The 19,733-nt window shown below is 43.1% G+C and overlaps 1 long non-coding RNA gene across 1 annotated transcript; it reads right to left on the reverse strand.

Moving 5' to 3' along the window:
* Positions 1–11,829: 11,829 nt before the first annotated feature.
* Positions 11,830–16,600, reverse strand: LOC123040628 (uncharacterized). Its single transcript, XR_006418214.1, has 5 exons — positions 16,376–16,600; positions 16,171–16,299; positions 15,705–16,064; positions 15,490–15,614; positions 11,830–15,297 (listed from the first exon to the last, which is right to left on the reverse strand). It is a non-coding gene; the product is annotated as an uncharacterized lncRNA (long non-coding RNA).
* Between the last annotated feature and the right edge of the window lie 3,133 nt (positions 16,601–19,733).

Below are 19,733 nucleotides of genomic sequence, written 5' to 3' on the forward strand. Positions count from 1 at the left end.
GATAAGAAGGATGGCAAGGTGAACAAAGGTATATGTGATATACATGTTATTGATGTCTACCTTACTAGAGCTCTCAGTAGCACCTGGGTATTTGATACTGGTTCTGTTGCTAACATTTGCAACTCGAAACAGGGACTACGGAATAAGCGAGTACTGGCCAAGGATGAGGTGACGATGCGCGTGGGAAATGGTTCCAAAGTCGATGTGATCGCGGTCGGCACGCTACCTCTACATCTACCTTCAGGATTAGTTTTAGACCTGAATAATTGTTATTTGGTGCCAGCGTTGAGCATGAACATTATATCTGGATCTTGTTTGATGCGAGATGGTTATTCATTTAAATCAGAGAATAATGGTTGTTCTATTTATATGAGTAATATCTTTTATGGTCATGCACCCTTGAAGAGTGGTCTATTTTTGTTGAATCTCGATAGTAGTAATACACATATTCATAATGTCAAAGCCAAAAGATGCAGAGTTAATAATGATAGTGCAACTTATTTGTGGCACTGCCGTTTAGGTCATATCGGTGTAAAACGCATGAAGAAACTCCATACTGATGGACTTTTGGAATCACTTGATTATGAATCACTTGGTACTTGCGAACCGTGCCTCATGGGCAAGATGACTAAAACACCGTTCTCCGGTACTATGAAGAGAGCAACAGATTTACTGGAAATCATACATACAAATGTATGTGGTCCGTTGAATGTTGAAGCTCGTGGCGGATATAGTTATTTTCTCACCTTCACAGATGATTTAAGCAGATATGGGTATATCTACTTAATGAAACACAAGTCTGAAACATTCGAAAAGTTCAAAGAATTTCAGAGTGAAGTAGAAAATCATCGTAACAAGAAAATAAAATTCCTACGATCTGATCGTGGAGGAGAATATTTGAGTTACGAGTTTGGTTTACATTTGAAATAATGCGGAATAGTTTCGCAACTCACGCCACCCGGAACACTACAACGAAATGGTGTGTCCGAACGTCGTAATCGTACTTTACTAGATATGGTGCGATCTATGATGTCTCTTACTGATTTACCGCTATCGTTCTAGGGTTATGCTTTAGAGATGGCCGCATTCACATTAAATAGGGCACCATCAAAATCCGTTGAGACGACGCCTTATGAACTGTGGTTTGGCAAGAAACCAAAGTTGTCGTTTCTTAAAGTTTGGGGCTGCGATGCTTATGTGAAGAAACTTCAACCAGATAAGCTCGAACCTAAATCAGAGAAATGTGTCTTCATAGGATACCCGAAAGAGACAGTTGGGTATACCTTCTATCACAGATCCGAAGGCAAGACAGTCGTTGCTAAGAATGGATCCTTTTTAGAGAAGGAGTTTCTCTCAAAAGAAGTGAGTGGGAGGAAAGTAGAACTTGATGAGGTAACTATACCTGCTCCCTTATTGGAAAGTAGTTCATCACAGAAACCGGTTCCTGTGACACCTACACCAATTAGTGAGGAAGCTAATGATGTTGATCATGAAACTTCAGATCAAGTTTCTACTGAACTTCGAAGGTCTACCAGAGTAAGATCCACACCAGAGTGGTACAGTAATCCTATTCTGGAGGTCATGTTACTTGTCCATGGCGAGCCTACGAACTATGAAGAAGCGATGATGAGCCTAGATTCCGCAAAATGGCTTGAAGCCATGAAATCTGAGATGGGATCCATGTATGAGAACAAAGTATGGACTTTGGTTGACTTGCCCAATGATCGGCAGGCCATTGAGAATAAATGGATCTTCAAGAAGAAGACTGACGTTGATGGTAATGTTACTGTCTACAAAGCTCGAGTTGTTGCGAAAGGTTTTCGACAAGTTCAAGGGGTTGACTATGATGAGACTTTCTCACCCTTAGCGATGCTTAAGTCTGTCCGAATTGTGTTAGCAATTGCCGCATTTTATGATTATGAAATTTGGCAAATGGATGTCAAAACTTCATTCCTGAATGGATTTCTGGAAAAAGAGTTGTATATGATGCAGCCAGAAGGTTTTATTGATCCAAAAAGTGCTAACAAAGTGTGCAAACTCCAGCGATCCATTTATGGAATGGTGCAAGCATCTCGGAGTTGGAATAAATGCTTTGATAGTGTGATCAAAGCATATGGTTTTATACAGACTTTTGGAGAAGCCTGGATTTACAAGAAAGTGAGTGGGAGCTCTGTAGCATTTCTAATATTATATGTAGATGACATATTATTAATTGGAAATGATATAGAATTTCTGGATAGCATAAAAGGATACTTGAATAAAAGTTTTTCAATGAAAGACTTCGGTGAAGCTGCTTACATATTGGGCATCAAGATTTATAGAGATAGATCAAGACGCTTAATAGGACTTTCACAAAGCACATACCTTGATAAAATTTTGAAAAAGTTCAACATGGATCAGGCAAAGAAAGGGTTCTTGCCCGTGTTACAAGGTGTGAAGTTGAGTCAGACTCAATGCCCGACCACTGCAGAAGATAGAGAGAAAATGAAAGATGTTCCCTATGCTTCAGCCATAGGCTCTATCATGTATGCAATGCTGTGTACCAGACCTGATGTATGCTTAGCAATAAGCTTGGCAGGAAGGTATCAAAGTAATCCAGGAGTGGATCACTGGACAGCGGTCAAAAACATCCTGAAATACCTGAAAAGGACTAAGGATATGTTTCTCGTATATGGAGGTGACAAAGAGCTAGTCGTAAATGGTTACGTTGATGCAAGCTTTGACACTGATCCGGACGATTCTAAATCGCAAATCAGATATGTGTTTTTATTAAATGGTGGAGCTGTAAGTTGGTGCAGTTCTAAACAAAGCGTCGTAGCGGGATCTACATGTGAAGCAGAGTACATAGCTGCTTCAGAAGCAGCAAATGAAGGAGTCTGGATGAAGGAGTTCATTACCGATCTAGGTGTCATACTTAGTGCATCGGGACCAATGAAGATCTTCTGTGACAATACTGGTGCAATTGCCTTGGCAAAGGAATCCAGATTTCACAAGAGGACCAAGCACATCAAGAGACGCTTCAATTCCATCCGGGACCAAGTCCAAGTGGGAGACATAGAGATTTGCAAGATACATACGGATCTGAATATTGCAGACCCATTGACTAAGCCTCTCTCACGAGCAAAACATGATCAGCACCAAGACTCCATGGGTGTTAGAATCATTACTATGTAATCTAGATTATTGACTCTAGTGCAAGTGGGAGACTGAAGGAAATATGCCCTAGAGGCAATAATAAAGTTATTATTTATTTCCTCATATCATGATAAATGTTTATTATTCATGATAGAATTGTATTAACCGGAAACATGATACATGTGTGAATACATAGACAAACATATAGTCACTAGTATGGCTCTACTTGACTAGCTCATTAATCAAAGATGGTTATGTTTCCTAACCATAGACATGTGTAGTCATTTGATTAACGTGATCACATCATTAGGAGAATGATGTGATGACCCATTCCGTTAGCCTAGCACTTGATCGTTTAGTATATTGCTATTGCTTTCTTCATGACTTATACATGTTCCTGTAACTATGAGATTATGCAACTCCCGTTTACCGGAGGTACACTTTGGGTACTACCAAACGTCACAACATAACTGGGTGATTATAAAGGAGTACTACAGGTGTCTCCGAAGGTACATGTTGGGTTGGCGTATTTCGAGATTAGGTTTTGTCACTCTGATTGTCGGAGAGGTATCTCTGGGCCCTCTCGGTAATGCACATCACTATAAGCCTTGCAAGCAATGTAACTAATGAGTTAGTTACGAGATGATGTATTACGTAACGAGTAAAGAGACTTGCCGGTAATGAGATTGAGCTAGGTATTGGATACCGACGATCGAATCTCGGGCAAGTAACATACCGGTGACAAAGGGAACAACGTACGTTGTTATGCGGTTTGACCGATAAAGATCTTCGTAGAATATGTAGGAACCAATATGGGCATCCAGGTTCCGCTATTGGTTATTGACCGAGAATAGTTCTAGGTCATGTCTACATAGTTCTCGAACCCGTAGGGTCCGCACGCTTAAAGTTACGATGACAGTTTTATTATGAGTTTATATGTTTTGTTGTACCGAAGTTTGTTCAGAGTTCCGGATGTGATCACGGACATGACGAGGAGTCTCGAAATGGTCGAGACATAAAGATTGATATATTGGAAGCCTATGTTTGGACATCGGAATCGTTCCGGGTGAAATCGGCATTTTACCGGAGCACCGGGAGGTTACCGGAACCCCTCGGGGGGTTATTGGGCCTACATGGGCCTCAGGAGAGAAGAGGGAAGGAGGCAGGAGGGGGCCACGCGCCCTCCCCTTCCTAGTTCGAATAGGACAAGGGAAGGGGGGCGGCGCCCCCCCCCTTTCCTTCCCCTCTTCCTCCTCTTTCCCCCCTTCTCCTATTCCAACTAGGAAAGAAGGGAGTCCTACTCCCGGTGGGAGTAAGACTCCCCCCTTGGTGCGCCCTCCTTGGTCGGCCGCCTCCTCCCCCCTGGCTCCTTTATATACGGGGGCGGGGGGCACCCTATAGACACACAAGTTGATCTACGGATCGTTCCTTAGTCGTGTGCGGTGCCCCCCTCCACCAGATTCCACCTCGGTCATATCGTCGCGGAGTTTAGGCGAAGCCCCGCGCCGGTAGAATATCATCATCGTCACCACGCCGTCGTGCTGACGGAACTCATCCCTGAAGCTTTGCTGGATCGGAGCCCGGGGATCGTCATCGAGCTAAACGTGTGCTGAACTCGAAGGTGCCGTACGTTCAGTGCTTGGATCATTCGGATCGTGAAGACGTACGACTACATCAACCGCGTTGTGCTAACGCTTCCGTTTACTGTCTACGAGGGTACGTAGACAACACTCTCCCTTCTCGTTGCTATGCCGTCACCATGATCTTGCGTGTGCGTAGGAAATTTTTTGAAATTACTACGTTCCCCAACAATAGGAGCAAGTACAGTCACAGTTCAATGTTGTGGTGTCGGGCCTTTTGTTGTCACATGTAAATATAAGTATGGTTGACATCTTTAAGACAAACCTGTACCTTATCTACCCCTTCCATCGGCATGTGCTCCCTCTATATCAATATATAAGACGTTTTTGTAGGCTACAAAGGTAGTAATAAATAGGAATAAATAATGGATTTTTACTCAATCTATCATTTGATTGCAACTTGCCAAAGAGCATATTTAATCGGAAAGATGCTACAACACCCGGCAGTCCCGACCCCCGGTTATCTGTCCGTTCAGCCCTGCTGAGATTCGTGCTGCGGTCTGTCCAGCAGCAGACCATTTGCAGTCCCATCACACTTGAGCAAGCCATTTAACCAAGATAAACAGTGGTACTGCGATACTGACGTAGGCAGAGTAGGCAAGGCACTAGGCCTATGCGGATGGCAGTGGCAGGAGGTCAAGCGGGTCAATTCAAATGGATAAACTCACCAGTGCATTTGTGCGCCAGAGGAACGCGGGGCGCCCGAGAGGTTTCACCGTAGCATGTGTAGCATGTGTCTATCCATGGCCTGACGGGATTCCTGACCAGTAGTACTGTGTTGCATGTGTACATGCTGACTTCTGGACTAAAAAAGTGTAGCGGGCTATAATTGTTTGGGGTCATTCTCGGTATGAAGATGAGACAAACAGCGAGCGGCAAGGGCCACGGCTCCCCGAGATTATTTATGTAACGAGCTGTGTAGCATCTGCTATATCTCTTTCATGAACAACATTTTTGTCAAATAGATTATATGCATTACTCATAGTAGATCCCACTGAGTGGTAAAAATTAAGTAGCCATTTTTAACTATGCTCCTGTAGCTATAACACACACGCACTCTAGGGGGCTAGCTACCCTTTGTTTCTATTTTATTCATGAACTTCTCCTCTCTCATTATTCTACAGTTCCAAGACCATGTGGACCGAGGCAAAATACACAAGAACAAGGTAAAAGTTTGTTACGGTAAAACTATCCCTTGATTACTTTGTTTTCAAAATATATAAATAAATTTGGGCTAACGTTTCATCAACGTAGTACCTCAAAATGATTAATTATTGTTGGATTAAGAGCAACTCTAACGCGACGACCCAAACGGACACGTGCTTTGTTCTTTTTCGTCTGTTTGGATCAGCCAGGCGGACGCGCTTTTTGTTTTGGGTCGGTAAGTGTGCCCAACGGGAAGCATACCCATTTTGGCCCACGTGGCCGAAATAAATTTAGGAAAATATAATTAAACATAAAGTGGCCAGCCAAGGGCGACGAAAGTCTTAAACATTAACTAAACCTAAAAAAAGCCCACGCGTTGCCCTAGTCGTTTGCCATGCCCTTGCCCTTACCATCATCGCCGCCGTCGGTGAGCTCGATGAGGACGGAGGCAGCCTAGCGCAGCCGAAGGCGGCTTGATAGGCCACTAGGGCTGCCTCCTCCGGCGTCTGCTGCAACATGGGCAATGCGGTGAGGCGGACACACTCCTCCTCTTCCTCCTCATGTACCCTGTGCATGTGCTGCTCGCCGTCGGCATGCTCCTCCACCAGCCTGCGCTGCCTCCAATGCTCAAGGTAGGCGGACTCCTGCGCAAGCGTCGCACCGAGCCAAACCGGGGGGCGGGGGGTGTTAGCCCACTCCCGTAGCTGGCCGATCCAGACGTACCTGTCATCGGCTCGGGCTTAGGCATCATGGGTGTCAGCAGCGGCGGTGAGGGTAGCACCACGCAGTCGCCCGCTACAGAGAATGCGTCCATACGGATAATCAGCGGACCAAATATGGGTTTGTGTCGACGCGTTAGGTGTCCGTTGAATGTACCATATCGAAATATGGTTGTGTCTCCTGAATATAACAGGTTCAAGTATGTTTTGTCAGGTGGATGTAGCAGGCCCGTGTATGGTTGCGTTGGCTGAATGTGACAGATCTAAAAATAGTTGCGTCGACTAAATGTATTAGGTACAAGTATGACCGTGTCCGATGAATGTAGCAGGTCCATGTATGGTTGTGTCTGTTAAATGTACCATGTTCAAGTATGGTTGCATCGGGATAAATGTACCTAGTCCATGTATGATTGCTCTGGCTGAATGTAACAGGTCCATGTATGGTTGCTTCTGAGTGAATATACCAAGTCCAATTATAATTGTGTCGGCTGAATGCACTAAAGATCTGTTAATCCATGACAGTTTCAATCCATCACCTTCAACTAATAAATCATCGTGGATGAGCGTCCATGACGGATTTGAGACCCGTCATGTATCACGCATCATAATTTGACACGGTACCTTCCATGACGGTTCTTGACTGTCACTGATCAGCCCTATGCCCATTCGGCCCGGACCAAGCCCGCGCCTTGTGACGGACCAGACCGCCACCGTTGGATCTGACATGGATGCCAACAAGGATCTTACGTGGTGGTTGGATTATTTCAGTCGAGTTTATGCTTGGCCCATTCCTTTATATATGGACAATTTAACATTTTAACAACAATTTTGGCTAGTTCGATTGTCAAATAAGCATACAATCACTAGTTTCGTCTCTTATGTTTTCAACGCACTTCAAACAACCTAAGGCCTAACCACCACATATTGGGCACAACGATATAACAAAAATCTTCATACAGACTATGCATCCAGCAAGGGAAAATGTCAGAATTACATCAAAATCATAGATAATTACAAGGACACAAAAAGCATACATAAAAAAATAAAGATGGTTGTAGCATAGACAAAATTTCTCCGCTGAATGTACCAGATCCACGTATGGTTGTGTCGGCTGAATGTAGGATGTCCAAGTATAGTTTTGTGGATGAATGTATCAGGTCTATGTATGATAAATCGGTTGAATGTGTTAGTCTAAATATGATTGTGTCTAGGTGAATGTACCTGGTCCATATATGATTGCGTCTGCTCAATGTACCATGTCTATGTATGGTTTTATCGGTGAATGTACCAGGTCTATGTATGGCACGTCGTCTGAATGTGTTAGTCTAACTATGGTTGTGTCTAGGTGAATGTACCTGATCCATGTGTTAGTCAAGTATGGTTGTGTCTGCAAAGTGTACCAGGTTCAAGTATGATTTTATCGAGTGAACGTACCAGATCCATGTATGGTTGCGTTGGCTGAATTTGTTTGGTCTAAGTATGGTTGCGTCGATTAAATATACTAGATCCAAGTCTGATAAATTAACAGGTCCAAGTACGGCTGTGTCGGATGAATGTAACACGATAACTTGCAAACCATTCGTTTAAACTCGACGGCCAACTACCCCTCATGTTTCTCTATCCTGCTTCATCTCTATATCCCCTCTCTATCTATTGTTTGTCCCCTGCTCCATCCGTATATGAATTTCACACCTTTTCTAGATTTCTCTCACAAAAACACAAAACACAAAATAGGTTGGCGTCAGCGGATGACGTTATGGATGGTGCGTCAGTCGTAACAGGTGGTAGGCCGAGGGCCGCCAACAAGCCTGGCATCGGCATGCCATGTAGTACTCCCGATGTACAGGTCCAAATATGAATGGATTGGCTCAGGTACAAGTATGGTTGCTCTGCCGAATGTAACAGGTCCAAGTATGATTGCATCGGTTGAATATACCAGGTCCAAGTACGGTTAGGCCGGTTCAATGTACCAGCTCCATGTATCGTCGCATCGGCTGAATGTAGCAGGTCCAAGTAAGGTTGTTTCCGTTGAATGTAACAGGTACAAGTATGGTTTTGCCTGCTGAATGTAACATGTCCAAATATGGTTGTGCCCATTGAATGTACCAGGTCCATTTATGATTGTGTCGGGTAAATGTACTAGGTCCAAGTATGGTTGCACTGGCGGAATGTACATGTCCAATTATGGATGCGTCGGCTGAATGTATCAGGTCCAAGTATGGTTGTCTCTGCTGAATGTACCAGGTCCAATTATATATGATTGCATCGGTTGAATGTATCATGTCCAAGTACGGTTAGACTGATTGAATGTATCAGGTCCAAGTATGTTTGTGTTTAGTGAATGTAGTAGGTCAAAAAATGGATGTGCTTACTAAATGAGGTCTAAATATGGTTGTGTCGAGTGAATGTATTAGGTTGAAGTATATTTGTATTGGCTGAATGTACCAGGTCCATGTATAGATAGGTGGTTGAATGAACCAGGTCCAAGTATGTTTGTGTTCGGCGAATGTACCAGGTTTTCAAGTATTGACGAGTCCATTGAATGTACTAGGTCCAAGTATGGTTGTGTCAGATGAATGTACTAGGCCCAAGTATGGTTGTATCGAGTTAATTGACCAGGTCCAAGTATCTTTCTGTTGGCTAAATGTATCAGGTCCAAGTATGGTCTCGTCTGCTGAATGTACCAGATCCATGTATCTTTCAAGTGACACAATATGTATAAAAAGATAAAATTTAAAAGAAATATTACACGGAAGTTCACGTCAGATCTCACGGATATAACATCGATTGAAACTTTGTTAAGTATTTGTCAATTGAGATTTAGAAATCTTGAACGTTAAGTGGATGCAACTGACGCATTCAACTAATAAAGACCATTTACGATTGGATGCCCTTTAGTCGCACCAAACAACATGATCCGGCTATCTGGTCACTATACCCGGATAAAAAGATATCCCTCAATTAGGTTCTCCATGTTCTGCACAAGCGTTTCGGGTTGTCCGGCAATTCTATGAATGTACCAGGTCCAAGTATGGTCTTATCGACTAAATGTACCAGGTCTAAGTACGGTTAGGCATGTTGAATGTACCCGGTCCAAATATGTTTGCATTCGGTGAATGTACCAGGTCCAAGTATGGATGTGTCGACTGAAGGTGCTACGTACAAGTATGGTTGTGTCGGGCGAATGTATTAGGTCCAAGTACCTTTATGTTAGCTGAATGTATCAGGTCCCAGTACTGGCGGAGCTAGCACATGATCATTGGGGGGCCAATGGCAAAATATGGGTTTATCAAGAGGCAAAACTCCTTATTTTTCCCAATCTATGCCATCACAGAAAAAAAATCTTCACAGAAGATCCCAGGCTTGGGGGGGCCACAGCCCCCCCAGCTATACACATAGCTCCGCTAGTGGGTCTCAGTACGGTTAGGTCGGTTGAATGTAACAGGTCCAAGTATGTTTGTGTTCGGTGAATGTAACAAGTCCATGTATGGATGTGCTCACTGAATGTACTAGATCCAAGTATGGTTGTATAGGGCGAAAGTATTAGGTCCAAGTATCTTTGTATTGACTTCATGTACCAGGTCCAAGTATAATTGTATCAGCTAAATATAGCATGTCTAATTACTCATGTATTGCCTTGTAGCTTATAGTCAATCGGATTTTTTTGAATTTTTTGGAATTAATATTTCGGTATCAGATGTATTTACACCTGAGAGCCAAAGGTTATTTCTCATGATTTGTCTTTCTTGTTTCTCGAGCTATGAGGGCGGTCATGTCACTTGCAAAGCATAAAAAAGAAGAAAAAATATGACCCAATCGGACCCTCACTTTGCCCCCCATATGTCCGAATTGACCGCAATTCTCATTGTCTCCAACCCATATGTGAGGATATGAGGGCTCACTAGTGCCCATTCAGTCCGCCATGTAGGATGCGCCTTATCCAGGACCACCTTTTTTTCTCTCTTCGTTCTTACCAATCATATGCATGTGACCCCATAATTTAACGGCAAAGTAGAGGTCATAGTTGCCTGCATACACAAATGAGGGCTTAAAGAGGAGACCGATCGGACGCGTTTACGAACGTTTGAGGAGCCAAATCTGAGGGGACCAGTTGTAGATGTCCTTAGAAGATGAACATCAACCAAAACAAAGCTCAATATTTTGGAACCTAAGTGAAAGTTTTATACTATTTACTCACTTGTTGTGGAATGATAATTTAACGACTTTTAGACTATCAATTAATGTTGTATATCTGAGCAGTCCATGAGGTTGCACACAGAGGACAACTTCCATAATTAATCAAAGTGTTATAATTACTTGGTTGTACTATTAGAATTAGTTGTCATTCCATCAAAATTGAAGACACTTAAAAATACCAATGTCCATGATAATCTCACAGAAACCTTTTCAAAGAAAAATGTTAAGCTTACAAATAGGATCAAAATGTCAGGCACTTGTCCACCTACTTAAAAGGAGGCCCCCGCCTGTACTAGGAACAACATCATTATGCAATGTGATCTTGTACCAATAACATGTTTTTTTAGTACTGTACCAAGAACAACATCACCACGCGATGTGACCTGTACCAATGACATATTTTCTTTATATTATACCAAGAACAACTTGGGTGTGGAATAGGATGAATCATCAAAGCACGTGACAGTTTGCAGCAGAATTGTTGGACTCACCAGTTCAGTTCACGTGCACCTTACTACATCTGAGTTTACGACGCACCGATTTACAACTCCACTAGATCATGATGGCGCGCGTTGTTGCGCCCATCTATTATTTCAATAAAATGGTAGGAATATTCTTATGTATATTGTTGCATGAAATATAGAGGTTAAATATGAACCAAGTAGTTTGCAACTCAAGGACAATTCCGAATTGAAGTTTCGGAATAACAAAACAAACAGTTGTTATTAGGAGAATAATACAAAAGAATCATATAATTACATCAGTATGTTACCCATCCATTCTGGGAAAATAATGAAAGAAATATCTGAGAAAAAAAATGGCTCAAGTAGTTAGTCATATAATTGTTCGAAATTGTAGATAGGCAATGAGTTTTTTAAAATATAAGTTAACCATCGAATTTGCATGTACATCATCAATCCAAGTTGGAGCTATACATAAAAGACCATATCAAATAATATCATCAGAAAATAGCCCATGGGAAGTAATCGATAATTCGTACGACCAATCCATACTTTATTTCATAATCAAACAAGTCTGCATACACAACGCATCATTTATTTGCACACCATAGAAAATAAATCTAGAGAGGCAAAAACAGAACCCTGAGTAGTCATGAGACTCACCAAACCTGCTACAAAGAAAACAGATAATCAACAAGTTGTCCATAGCAGTCAATCAGAATTGCAAAATGGTTAGACATAATTTTTGACACAAATTTAATTATGAGTCCCATTTACAGACATACATAAACACTGCCTTCCATCAGTAGCAAGATCTGAACAAAAAGAAAAATTGCAGATGGCAGAAGAGAATTGGGGTGTTCAGTTGCTCACCCTGTTACAAACTTCAGATGGAGGAACAGGAGTGGGGTGCTCAGTTGCTCACCGTGTTTTGTTGGCTCACATCACGTAGATCGGTAAATGGGGATCAGCCGCAGGCCTGGGACGGCGACAGTGGGTCAGAAGGTTATTATAGGGCCTGGAATTCCCATCGACCATCTATAAACGGAGTGAGCAACCGAGGGTTGACGAGGAGCTCCATTAAGTAGAATCGTCATCGTTTTCGAAGCCGCTCCTAGCTTCTACAGGCTGGTCAGCTTAACGATCTAGGATGTGGCCACCGGGCAATCAATCCCCAGTTCCCGACTATGACGTGATAGGCAGTCTGTTTGCTGGAGTAATACGAGCGAGGAGAGCACCAGAAGATGAAGATATATGTGCGTGCAGGAATCGAAGCAGCTGCAGATCAGGGAAAAGAAACGCACACCTTAATAATTAGTCAATGCTTCCGGGAACTGATAACTGATTGCCTCCTTTAATCCCATCGAGGCAGTTTCCCTCCTGTACAGTCGAACGTCGCTTCGTCTCTACCGGCGTCGGCGTGCGGGCCGGGTGGCTCGAACAACTCGGCATCCGCGACCGGGATAGCCGTGCCACCCGCATCGCCGCCTATGCACGCCTCCAGGTCGTGAGAGATGAGCGCCGCAGAACAAATTAGTGCGGCTATTGAATCGATGGGCTTTGTCCGGGAGCAGGCCCAGTTAACCACAATGCACCGTTTTTTCCACCAGAGTAGCCAGCCGCAGGACAGCTAAGCCCACTTAGCAATTGATAGCTGGGTGAGGCAGCGAACAGACGGCCACAAATGGTCATGACATGAGATCCAACGGCCAAAACTGCTAAAGGCGTGAGAAGGCTCGCTTTAGGGTTGATTATACTGTCCTTAATAGGCGATTCACCTTTCTGCTACAGTGTACAACAAACAAGAATCTCTCTTATTTTAATGCGCATGCGGCTGAATCTTTCTGCACCGGGGAAGCTGTTTCAGTGACGGTGTCAATGCATGCAACAGTTATATAGCCCATTGGACAGCTCTGCCGTGGAGGTGGCGGATTTCATTTTTAGATGTGTGACCCCACAGAGTGTGATCACTATTCACCAGCAGTAAATCGGTGCTTACTCTGCAAACCGAAATCAAAACGAGATATTTGACAGGGCTAATGTCTGTAACAAAACTTGAGATGAAAAAACTGAAGGAAAAATAGGCAATGTCATGCCAAACTGTTTGTTGTTTCTAATATACGTCCATTAGACATGTTAACCGGATTACTGACCATCGGGTGGTTTGATTGCTTTCTTTTAGATATAGGGGTGTGTATTATTTTTTGGCAAAGTCAACTACTTACAATCCGACCCGACTTGTTAGAAAGTGAATAGACGATCAAATTACCTTTTTGCAAAAAAATACTAGAATGTTGTGGTTTTTCAATGGATTACCAATTTGATGGTTTTCTGTGAATCTAGATGTTTATTTTGTGCAATTAACTTTACTGCTGCTCTTAGTACTTCCTTCGCTTTTATTTAGTCCGCGTATTAGCTTTAGTCAAAGTCAATCTTTGTAAACTTTGACTAAATTTATAAACATATACAATTAGAAATCAATACCCTTAGATTTATTAAGAATGCATTTTCACATCATATAGATCTGTTATAGTAAATGTTTGTACTTTTTCTATAAACTTGGTTAATTTTTACAAAATTTGATTTTAATCAACTTTAATATGCAGAGTAAATAAAAACGGAGGGAGTACGTCGACAGTGCTGAGATTACCAAATTGTAAAACTGGCTGCCGTTAGTTTTAGATGTGTAGACGCGTACTGCACAATGAGTCAGTGTTTGCATGACTCAGCGAGTCATGGTGCAGTGCAGGGTGCCAGGATTGACTCGTTGCGTTACTTTTGTCCTATTGACGCCTCGTATAATACTTTTTAACGGAGTGCAGTGCCGCTGTGCAGAGACAACATACAGATTTTTGCAGTGTGCACATCGTTCTGTCTAAATCAGCAGCTTGTAGTAGGGTAGCAGCCTACTAACCGTAGCGTAGAATCTCTCACATATGGCACGCACACAAATCGTTTTTGCTTTTTCAATGGAGTATTTGCTTTCGAGATTTAACACGCTTATTTATTGCGTAGTACTAATTTCTGGGTCAGCGTGTATAGATTCGGAATAGTCTCTATACCACGGGTACAGCGCCGTTTAGCAAAGCAGTATGTCCAGCCAGAACACCGACGGGGTAATGTACCTGGCACATCTCCCTGAAAAGCAGAATCTGACAAGTGTACTTGGTACAAGAACGCATTACTACAGAGGGGTACACCCTATATGGAAAAACAATTTGGTAAATAAATAAAAGGCAACAAATTCTTACTTTCTTTTGAAATAAACTTGACTTGCATTGCATTGGTAAAAAAGAGATCCCCAAAAAAATGTCATTGACTTCATTTTAAAAACGACAAAATTTTTGGTCTGAGTAGTGACCTATAATAGCAAACATTTTTTTTTCTGAAATCAAGGGTGGTTTTCTATTTATGGAAATTTATATACTAGTGTAAAAGAAAGCATAGTTTATTGTAAAAAACTACCAAACTATTTTGACTTTTATAATTATTTAAAATATTTTTCCATATAAGGTGTATATACATGAACCAAAGGGTATGTCCGGCCTTGCTACTTGTTTCAACGAGCTTCATACTCTCGTAGTACAGAAGTCCTCTAACATTAGTGTATGCCAGCCCACATAACACTAAGCACACGGCGTGCACAAGCTTGATATTCAACTCGCTAGTACAGAAGTAGAAGATCAAAAATATTAAGAACAGGACTCATCCTACATTCCAAGCAGGACGCTATGTAACTGACCTGGCCCCGGCACACAATATCATGCATCAGCTGGTAACGACGCCCATCTCCCCATCTGGATTCCCCATGGTGAATTCCGAAACCATTTTCCAAGCGAATAGGTTTTACTGTTTGTACGCTTGTTGGCATGAATCAAAGGACATGCCTTAGCAAAAGCGGCAGTCGCGTTCTTGCCATAAGAGTGTAGGAGACATCTTTCAATCGAGCTCAGTTTGCTTGGGGTTGCACTAGCCGCATGCCCATTATGAATCCGGTTCCTGCACCAAGAAGATAGCGGTCAGTTTGTGTGGAAATATTCTTCCAAAATCATTGACGCTAATGGAGAATTCATCACGTTTATAATTTGTAGCGTCTACCCGGCGACAGCTTGAATCATATTCAGCTATTTTTTTCTTTCAGAAACAAGAAGCAAGATTTGTTTGAAGAACGAGTTAATTAGAAATGCTCACCTGCGTTTCCAACCTCCCGTTGTCTCATACGGCTGAGCGTTCGCATCGCCACGGCCGCCGTTTTGTGCATCAGGCCTAGGAGGCCATGCGGTAGACTGCACGAGCCACCATCTATAACTTGAGATCTGAACGGGGTATGAACAAATGATCAAGGAGTGGTACGAATAGAGGTCCTTCGCTAGAATCAATGGAGTATATGTACACAGTACACTAACCTGGGGATTTCTTCAGTTCCCATATCAGGGACGATTGATGCGAATTTCTAGACCATGAACAGCTGCAGGTCCCTCTATTCCTCCCATCGGAGAGGCATGGCCAATTGGCCATGGTTGGAATCAACGCGTCCCTGCACCATGGCATCTCCCCCAATCTGCGTGGATTCCATTGGCACCTGCAACGGGCGTTCGGGAGGTCGGTGTGTTTCTCTACAAGGGGTTGAAGACGAGCCTGTGCTTCAAGGGGTTTGAGGTCTTGTCGTTTGTCTGAAACTTGGGCTATCCTCCTTCTTTAGGAGGCAGCATGCTATTATCATGTGGACTGGCCGGGTGATAGAGGCTGTGGATTATTATTATGTTCTGCGCCAAACACAATCCATGAGTTTGATGAGTACTACCGCAAATATTGATCTCAGAAATCACGAACTCGCAACTGCAATTAAATACAACTCATCCTATGGAATACCCGCGTTTCGATCCACAAACTGGTGGATATGGACAAGGCTTCGACCCGTCCTGCACGGACATGGCTGCGTCGGATGTTTGAATATCGCCTGAAATCAGAACGGATGAACCACCATCCACTTCTTCCGATCTATAATTCGGGGTCGGTTTAGGATGGTGAGATCATAAGCAATACTACGTCTGTAGGATAATGGCGACGAACTAACCTGGGTGTTGATTGCAGATCCAGATCGGCGGCGAAGGATGCGAGAAAGTCAATCCCATGAGCGGCGACGTGGTCTCCTGCTCTGTCAATTACAAAAGCGGACATCTCCTACCTCGCCGCCTGCTGGATCCGTATGGTCGCCATGGGGCTCCATAGAGTTGACTGCCATCGGCCGACGCGGCCGGGAGGTGAGCCAACAGGTGGAAGAGGTGAGAATGGGGAGAAGTGTTGGACGGCGCAGCAAATTTGACAAATTTGACCTATAGACGCAATTAAATCACAGAATGAACTGTCCGTAGAACTATTTCACGCGGCTGACCTGTGGCGCCTAGCTCTCAGGCACTGCACTAGTGCAACGCCTGGGAGCTAGGCGCTGCACTAGTGCAACGCCTACGAGCTAGGCGCTACACTGTATAATGTGGCGCCTAACTCTCAGGCGCTGCACACGACTTAGTAATTTTTTGATCACACATGTGCGACGCTGGCTGTGTAGCGCCTATCTGTGAGACGTTGCATAGTGTAGTGTGGCGCCTTTTTGGCGGGCGTCACACAAAAAGGTCAGCCGCGTGAAATAGTTTCACGGATAGTTCATTCTATGATTTGATTTTATCTATAGGTCAAATTTGTCAAATTTGCCGGACGGCGCAGGGGGCTTTAAGACAAAACGTCTTGTCGCTCGTCTGAAAGACGGGCCTACACGCATACCTCCCTCTGTATCTAGCAGGCCAACATGTCATCTGAACTACCTATATTTTCAATCAGTACTTCAGTAGGTGGGTGCATGTGAGTAGCAATAGGGCTGGACTAGACCTAGATTCTTTCAACTGTTGTCCATCCTCCCTCTGCCTAATTAGGTAACACGGCTGCTAATATATTCGTTCGGGACAGAGCTAGGCCCAGATCTCAAAGCATCTCAATATGGACAAACGATCCAGATAACCGGGTGTCTAGGCACCCGGGACCTAAAAATCCATTCTCATATTTAATTCCTTTTTCATTCCCTAACCTCAGGTGGTCGCCGACACAGCTCTCTTGCTGCTGCTACTCTCCCCGAGCTAACTCCTCGTCTCCTCTGTTGTGTGACTCGGATCTGCGGCCAAAACCGGCCCAGTCAAAGTGGACCACGAGGGCAGCAAGTACGGCGAGGACCGGGGCCCTCTCTCTAATTTCATTCTCACGCCATCTTGCTGATGTAGAAATTCACTCAGACCTTGACGATGCCATGTACCCGGCATTGGCCTCGACGTCCTGAAGAGCATCCAAGGTAAATGAACCGAAACTCGGTAGTTTTACTGAAAATCTGTACTTAGCTAGTACCAGTTTGTGGAATATATGGACTCTTGTTTGTGTAAGTTGGTAATGTGCCAATGCTTTTGTTTGACTAATTCACTTCTGGTGGTCCAGATTTTATGGTCAAAATCTTGGCATGGACAAGAGCGTCCGCCTGTAGCTCTATATCCTCTACAAGCACTCAAGCACCAACACGGCCAGGCTGTGGGTGTGTATAATTTGAATCTGCAGTAAAAACCGGTTCTTTTGTTTGTTTCCATTCTTGACGACATATGTCTCTTGTGATCCTTGATTTTGGCGGTCGGAACCAATTTTCAAGATCTTAACTATTTCATTTGTTTTGCAGCTTTGTTCATGGAGGTCGGGCCTATGAAAAGCTCACTCCAATGCCTCCCCCATGGCACATCTAGTGGACACATGTTCTTCGACTCCGGCATCGGTAAGCTACTCGGTTTCTCTCCCCTGCTTTCTCTTATGCATGCTCTGTGTGCTCACGGTCATCGACCTGTGGTAAAAGTTTGGCGTCGGTTGACTTCTGTGGCCATAGAAGTGTCACACTGCACATTGGTTAGTGCAACGGAGCATGCTTATTTATTTGTAAAAGTATGAAATCTTTCTAACTCTTGCTGGCCATTGTGTAAATGACTTTCTGTCAATTAAGTAAAGATTCTCTTTTCACTTAGTGTTGCATTTTTCTAGAAATGATTTCTTGCATGCAAATGTTCTCTGTTGGATGGTACATTAAGATGTATGGATACTTCATTGGGTCCTACAGCAATGCGGATTCTTGATCTTTGATGCCAGCATTTGTTCTTGGTGTGATTGTATTATAGTGATTTGTGTCACCATTTTAGCGTATTTAGCCCTAAAGTGCAAATTAGCTTGATTTTATCTACTAGTGATGTGATCATTCAATTGCAGGGTTTCTTGTACATGTGGAAGTGCATTACTTGTTGATGATCATCTAGCAGCAGTTCCCCGCCCATGCGATTGCAGCTAGTTCACGCACCTCAACCTCCTGTCCTTTGACCGTGGTTCAGGTAACTGCTTGGTATCCTCCCTACTCTACGCCGTGCTCTGTGGTGCCCGGCCATTTTGTCGACTCCATGTCGTGATCCTGGCCATCAAGCCACGGTAATGTCTAGGGTAGGGTTTTGCTCGAATCTGTCCATACAATGCTTTTGTGATGGTGTCTGTAGGAAATAATAGCTCCTGTGGTGTTTTGTCAATCAGTGGAACAGTGCCATGTTATTGGGATCTTCATAATTTATGTGTTGCACAACTAAGCAGTTCGATGAACTCTTCATTAGGAATTCCAAACATCTAGTTCTAATTACCAACAACCGCACCTGGGCCACCTTTGTAGTAATATTGGCATTTTAAGGATATATCTGCACCCTATTTGTTTCTTCCGTTGGCATGCAATCAACAGGAATATTAGATTCTTCATAAACATTTCTTCATGGTTTTGGTACTGTGTTTTGGTACTCCATACTACATCCATATTTCTGGAAGGTATCCGGTTGCACGTGTGATAGGACTAAGTACAGACATCGTTTCAGTGGATATAAATATATTTTTATAAATGGTTCTCTGAATTGTTCTCCATGAATATAAAATATATTTTTTATAAATGTCCCCCTGCATGCATATATGTTCCCTGTTAGATGATAAATCCAGATGTATGACTACTTCATCGAGGCCCAAAGCATTGTGAATTCTTGATCTTGTTGAACTATAGCTAGGTACATGTGAAACAAGTAGGCAATCACAATATTTTTATTGGTAGAAGTTAATTACCAACTTATTGAACTTACCTTTTTAATGGTTCCTCAACGTATACCATGCTAATATGGATATACACTGCAACAAAAAAAAATCTGTCGTAAATTGATGCTACATCGTGCTGACATGCTATTTACTTGGCAAGTTTGACTTAATTACAGTTTTTTAGTATCTTGATGCAGGATTCCCCAAGTCCTGTTAAACTCGATTATTGGTTGAAATATTCGAGCCTTTAGTATGTTATAAACCTCCATGCGATGCCACCGAGTTCACCTGGTTACAAT

The sequence above is a fragment of the Triticum aestivum genome, chromosome 2B (assembly GCF_018294505.1).
Source record: "Triticum aestivum cultivar Chinese Spring chromosome 2B, IWGSC CS RefSeq v2.1, whole genome shotgun sequence".
NCBI lineage: Eukaryota > Viridiplantae > Streptophyta > Magnoliopsida > Poales > Poaceae > Triticum > Triticum aestivum.